General features: G+C 47.7%; 1 protein-coding gene across 1 annotated transcript in view; it reads left to right on the top strand.

Annotated features, from left to right (window-relative positions):
- Positions 1–3858: 3858 nt before the first annotated feature.
- Positions 3859–6905, top strand: part of LOC309540031 (PC-esterase domain-containing protein 1B-like) — a 39780-nt gene continuing 36733 nt past the window's right edge. The window contains exons 1-2 of the mRNA XM_082236615.1: positions 3859–3888; positions 4242–4345. The gene's annotated coding sequence lies outside the window, so the exon portion shown is untranslated. The remainder of the gene's footprint in view (positions 3889–4241; positions 4346–6905) is intronic.

Raw genomic sequence — 6905 nt, 5'->3', positions numbered from 1 at the left:
GATCACTTCTGGACAATGCTGGGATAGTGTCTTTCCTTAGCTCCTTGAATATGTCCAAATGCCAGCAAGCTTTTAAAAAAACACACCAGCTAGCCAATAAATAGCCTTGCAGCACTTTGAAGACTTAGGAATGCATAATGGCACAAGCTTTTATGGACTGCTTTAATTGTTATGCTGGGTCACAGGAATATATGTGCATGGTTTTCCTTTTTTTGCAAAGTGTGAGGTCGCTGGAAATGAAGCACAGAAAAAAACACAGCTGACAGCCACAATTCGTAAAAGAGTTATTGGAAGCATTGGAATCTGCCCGTATTCCCTTATGGGGGACACAAGAGCCCTTATAGAGTCCTTTGCAGGTTCTCCATCGGTCGGAGAAAATAACAGAGGCCAACCAGAGAATATTGAGAAGCAAAGCGGCTCGTAAGCCTGATCTTTATTGAACTGTTGCAACAGGGTGCTCCCCTCACACGCAGGAAAGGAGGACCCCAAACAAAGGTGTGCCCGCCCTTATATAGACATTTTAAATTGCCTGCCCAGGAGTCCAAGACCCCCAGAAACATCATACCTACATCACAGAAAGGGCAGTCTACAGCAGAAATCTGAGTGTGTTTTTTATCTCCTGTCTGGCAGGTTATCTGTTAATGCTTACTTGATTGGATACCCTGGGCAGCCTGGCCAGTCTTTTGTAATGATAAATACAGTGGTACCTCTGGATGCGAACGGGATCTGTTCCAAAGCCCGGTTCGCATGCGCGTAACGTCATTTTTACCATCTGCGCATGCGCGAGTGGCTGCTTCAGACATGTGGTTTATATATTTATGTATTTGTTTGCTTGGTACATTTATTATATATATAAGACCTTAATTTTTTTATTTCAGTAGATATCCTGGCATAGGTATGCCAATTAAAACATAATGTGCTGAAAATAGTTTAATCCACAAGTGTTAGCACTGAACTGCTTGATACAGTTCAATTCAGGGGTTTCTATTTACAGTCTCCTTTTGATGCTGCCTGGCTCCAGGAAAGCCACTATTGAGGACCAGGGACATTTCAGCTGCTCAGAACACTCTGCAAATGACCTGAAAGCCCAAGATGAAACCCTGCATCCTCTTAATACAAGATCTTGTGCATCCTAAAGAAGCTTGCAATTTCTGTCATGCCTTATCTCATCTGCTTGGCTTTGTGTGCAAGGCGTAAAAACACTTCTGCTCAGACAGGCCACATCTTGAAAAAGGGGGGAAAGCGGAGACCTGGATAACAATTGACTGATCAGCTTGATGTTTATACCAGTGTTATAAGAAAAAACTCCTTTTTCCCTTATGGGGTATCCAAGAGCCTGTATAGAGTCCTTATGTAGGTTTTTAATCAGTAGAAAATAACCAACCAGAGAATATTGAGAAGCAAAGCAGCTAGTAAGCCTGATCTTTATTGAACTGTTGCAACAGGGTCTGCTCACCCCACGCAGGGAGGGTGGAGAGGAACCCAGAACATTGGTGTGCAAGCTCTTATATAGACTTTTGAAATTGCCTCCCCTGTAGCTCATGACCACCCCCAAAAACACCATACATACATCACAGAAGGAGGTGGTCCCCAGAAGAAATTTGAGTGTGATACCTGATAATAGCTTATCTGATTGCCTTTTCTGGGTAGCCTGGCCATTCCTTTGAGATGGTAAAGACTTAGTTCCTGAATCTCTTAGGCATATTGAGAGTGCTCAGCTTAACAGATCCTTGCCAGACTGTATTTGAAAAGGGAGGTGTAAGCCCCTACAATCCAAAGACAATTGGAAAGCTTTTCCCATTTCCTTCCTCCTTGCAGAAAAATATTTGAGGTCAATTTGGAAGAGCCAAAATGGCTTCAGGATTGTTCTCCTGTACTATTTCAGACACGTGGTTTATATACTTATGTATGTGTTTGTCTTGTACATCTATGTACATTCATATATATATAACCTTAGAATTCCTGTAACCCCAGGAAAGGTCCTGTTGTTGTTGTTTAGTTATTTAGTCGTTTAGTCGTGTCCGACTCTTCATGACCCCATGGACCAGAGCACACCAGGCACTCCTGTCTTCCACTGCCTCCCGCAGTTTGGTCAAACTCATGCTGGTAACTTCGAGAACACTGTCCAACCATCTCGTCCTCCGTCGTCCCCTTCTCCTTGTGCCCTCCATCTTTCCCAACATCAGGGTCTTTTCCAGGTCAGCTTCAGAATCTGTCCTTCCAATGAGCACTCAGGGCTGATTTCCTTCAGAATGGAGAGGTTTGATCTTCCTGCAGTCCATGGGACTCTCAAGAGTCTCCTCCAGCACCATAATTCAAAAGCATCAATTCTTTGGCGACCAGCCTTCTTTATGGTCCAGCTCTCACTTCCATACATCACTACTGGGAAAACCATAGCTTTAACTATATGGGCCTTTGTCGGCAAGGTGATGTCTCTGCTTTTTAAGATGCTGTCTAGGTTTGTCATTGCTTTTCTCCCAAGAAGCAGGCGTTTTTTAATTTTGTGACTGCTGTCACCATCTGCAGTGATCATGGAGCCCAAGAAAGTAAAATCTCTCACTGCTTCCATTTGTTCCCCTTCTATTTGCCAGGAGGTGATAGTACCACTCTATTCTGCCTTGGCCAGACCACAACAGTGGTGCCCCGCAATACGAATGCCTCGCAAGACGAAAAACTCGCTAGACGAAAGGGTTTTTCGGTTTTTGCGTTGCTTCGCTAGACGAATTTCCCTATGGGCTTGCTTCGCAAGACGAAAACGTCTTGCGAGTTTGTTCGCTTTTTTCTTAAAGCCGCTTGAAGAGGCGCAGTTGCGACGGACCGTGCTTCGCAAGATGAAAAACATCGCAAGACGAAAAGACTCGCGGAACAAATTAATTTCGTCTTGCAAAGCACCACTGTACTGTGTCCAATTGTGGGCACTACAGTTTAAGAAGGATGTTGAGAAGCTGGAAGGTGTGCAGAGGAGGGAAACCAAGATGATAAAGAAGAAGAAGAAGAGTTTGGATTTGATATCCCGCCTTTCACTCCCCTTCAGGAGTCTCAAAGCGGCTAACAATCTCCTTTCCCTTCCTCCCCCACAACAAACACTCTGTGAGGTGAGTGGGGCTGAGAGACTTCAGAGAAGTGTGAACAGCCCAAGGTCACCCAGCAGCTGCATGTGGAGGAGCGGAGACGCGAACCCGGTTACCCAGATTACGTGACTACCACTCTTAACCACTACACCACACTGGCTGGGGATTCCAACAACTTTCTGGTGATTATAGTTGTTTTGACAGTGGAATGGACTCCTTGGGAGAAGGTGGACTCTCATTCCTTGGAGGTTTTTAAGCAGAGGCTGGATGGTCATCTGTCATGGATGCCTTAGTTGAGATTCCTGCACTGTAGGATATTCCTTCCAACTCCACAAGTCTATGGTTCTGTGTCTCTTAATTTTAACCCAGTGTTCTCCTGTGGCACTTGTGTTACAAGTTGTACAGCTAGTATCTCTGGCCTGAACCTTGTGTAGAAATTAATTCTCTCCACCGTCAGAATGAATTTCAAGCTTTACTACAGAACAGTCTTAAATACCGAGTTACAAAATAACAAAGTAATACACTCCAAAAACAAGCGAGTTTCAGTTCCATAAAGTTCCTCTCTACTCCCAGAGTAAGATATTAAGCATCTTTATTAAAAGGGCATATCTCTCCAACATTGTAATACACTGCTTCTGTGGTGTGCAGGCGTCCTCTAGGGGTAAATTCACTTACACCAGTTCTCAGGTTACATCCCGTGATGGCTCATGGGATTAGTTTTGCTCATGCACAATGGAAAAACACTAGATTTGTGTTTAAAGAAAGAACTTCCTATGAAGCACTTCTAAATACAACGCTGTTAAACACAGCCTTTTATGTACAGTACATTACACTTAAAACTTCAACAAGCTTTTTGCGCGCACGTTTATTCTACTACTCGGTTTCAGCCCTGTCCCCTTAGAAACCCCCTGCAAAGAATCATTCCGGACAGACAGGGCACTGCGTAAAATCCACGGGGAGATCCTAAGAGGGATCCTTCTTTCTCTCTGCCGGGGAGAGCTGCATCCAGTCGCGTCTCTGCTTTCATAGGATGACTCAGATCTGGCAGAGTCCGGATTGGGCAAAACTATGGAAACGCAGCAGGAGCCGCTCTCCGCTTTCGGTTTCCTTTCCCTTTGCTGAGGCAAAAACCTCCCGGATTTCTGACTTGCTTTTTTTTCTTCTTTAAAGGCGGGAACAAGCAGTGGCTGGGCAAGGCTTTGCTGAAAACGGGCACCAGTTGCTGGAAATTCCCAAAGTGCCCAGAGCTCTCCAGAAGCATCTCCAAACGGAAAGTAAGCGCGCGCACCTGCTTCCCACGCGTTGCTTTTTCGTTTTGCGCGCTTTGCAAGAAAACTCCGCGAAGTTTGCGGCGCTGCATGGAAAGGGGACTGACCTCCGAAGTCCTCGCCTCCCTGGCCCTCAGGCCGTCCAATCCAGCTGGGGCTGGCCCGGAGTGGCGTCTCGGGGAGTGAATGGAGGGGCGGCTTGGCGCTTTGCTCGTCTTCCTCGGGGAAAAGCTCTCCTCCTGCGGCTCCCGGGCGCATCTCTCCCTGGTCGCCCGAGGGGCTTGGACGGCTCTTTTCCCTGCTGGAGCGCCTCCTGCCAGCTCGGGCAGGCAGCCTGTGAGCGGTGAGAAGGACTTGGCGGGGAGGCTTCGTCTTGGCCAGGGGGAGCTGGGCGTTGCAGAGCTCTGGGTTCGAGTGTTGCGCTCCGGGCCGTGGGCGCGCAGGGTGACCAAAGGGAAGGGAGGTACCGTCCCGGGGAGAGCGGCCTCGGGACTTGTAGAACGAGAGAATGGTAGCGTTGGAAGGGACCCCCATAGTCCAACCCCCGCCGCCACTTTCCGAGGGCGACCCTGGAACTCCCTGAGACTGGAGCGGCCGCCGCTCGGGATGGCTGCCTGGGTCTGTTCTGCGCATCCAAGGGGACATGGCAGGGGCTGGTCTAACCTTGCGGGGTTCGCGTTTTGGCTTTCAAGGAGGTCGTAGGTGGGCAGTGTCCGAAACATGCCCAGGCGACGCCCGAAGCGTTCCGGCAAGCGCGTTCTCTTATTTGGAGATGGGGGGAAAGGAGGTTGTGGGCTGGAAAAGCGGTGGTTTTGCGGGGCCGGGTTTGCGAAATTTAAGAGCAGCGGGACGACGCGGGGCAAATGCTGCGAAGGCCAGAGGAGAGGTCCTCTTTGGGACCAGAAATTGGTGAAGTTGCAGGAAGGAAATGGTAGGAACAAGTGAACAGCTCTCCAAATGGAGAGATGTGTTAAAAGGTGGAAAAGGTAAAGGAGCAGTGGACGGTTAAGTCCAGTCAAAGGCGACTATGGGGTGCGGCGCCCATCTCGCTTTCAGGCGGAGGGAGACAGTGTTTTCCCACGGTTTGGGGGGCGGGGGACGCTACGCTTTTAAACTTGCTCTTAAACGATACAGAGTTCTGTGTGAGCAGTGAAGTGGCCAAGTTTGCTGATGATGCTAAACTGTTCTGCGTCCTTACAACATACCTTACTGCGTACTTATCTCCCCCCCCCCCCCGGATCTGACCACAGTGATCCATGCGACAGTCACCTCCAGGCTTCACTACTGTAATTCGCTCTCCGCGGGGCTGCCCTTGAAACCGGCCCACAAACTCCAGCACGTGCAGAATAATAATGATAATTTATTTATACCCTGCCCATCTGGCTGGGCTTCCCCAGCCACTCTGGGCACATCAAACATTAAGCTTCCCTATACAGCGAGGCTCCTCACGGGGTCCCTGCCATGGGAGCATATTCACCCAGTGCTTTACCAATTGCACTGGCTCCCGGTGGAGTATAGGGTCAGGTTCAAGGTGCTGGTCTTGACGTTTAAAGCCCTTTGTGGCTTAGGGCCCCTGTATCTACGGGACCGCCTCTTCTGTTCTGCCCTGCAGAGGACCTTAAGGTCCATGAATAACCATAGTTTAAAGGTCCCAGGCCCTAAGGAAGTCAGACTATCCTCCACCAGGGCCAGGGCCTTCTCAGTGATGGCTCCGACCTGGTGGAATGCTCTGTCCCAGGAGACCAGGGCCCTGCAGGATTTAACCTCCTTTTGCCAGGCCTGAAAGACAGAGCTATTCCACCTGGCCTTTAATTTGAATTCTGCCTGATCCTTTATTTCCCTTCCCTTTTATGAAGATCACCCCGCTCTGAGACCCCACAGCTAATTCTCCCCTGGCCTCCTCACTGCCCAAGTAGGACCAATTCAGCCAGCTAGCCCTGGGAATTATCTAATGCTTATTTCCCCTAAATTGATTTTTGAATTTTATTGTTATTCATGTTTTTATACTGTATTTTATGCTGCTTTTATAATTAAGTGTTTTAAATTTGTTGTTAGCCACCCTGAGTCCGGTCTTTGAACCGGGAAGAGCGGGTTATAAATAAAATTTTTTTTTTTTATTATTATTATTATTATTATTATTATTATTATTATTATTATTATTTTAGCAAAAAGAGATTGTGAAGAGCTCCAAAAGGACATCTCCAAACTGGAGTGAATGGGTGGTAAAAGGACAAATGCAATTCAATGTAAACAGGTGTAAACTGATGGATGCCAGGGCCCCAAAACCTTAATTTCACATATATGCTCATAAGGCCTGAACTGTCAGTGACTTTGCAGAGGCTAGGACTACTGACACTTTGAGTCCTTTCTAACTCTGCAATTTGGTGAAGCAGACCTGGGGCCATAGTAGATAGCTTGATGAAGATACTAATTTAGCCATGCATAAAACCCTCCTCAAAGTAGGAAATTCTCCCTGTTGCTTCTTCGGCCTTCGGGGAAAGATCCCAGACCCTGCTCAGAACTGGTGTATGGTTCTGACAGGCTAATGCTATCACACAGGGCAATT

The sequence above is a fragment of the Podarcis vaucheri genome, assembly GCF_965113315.1.
Source record: "Podarcis vaucheri genome assembly, chromosome: 9".
In the NCBI taxonomy this organism is placed as follows: domain Eukaryota; kingdom Metazoa; phylum Chordata; class Lepidosauria; order Squamata; family Lacertidae; genus Podarcis; species Podarcis vaucheri.
Note: the sequence above shows the minus strand (reverse complement) of the source record. Positions and strands in the feature narration are given on the sequence as shown.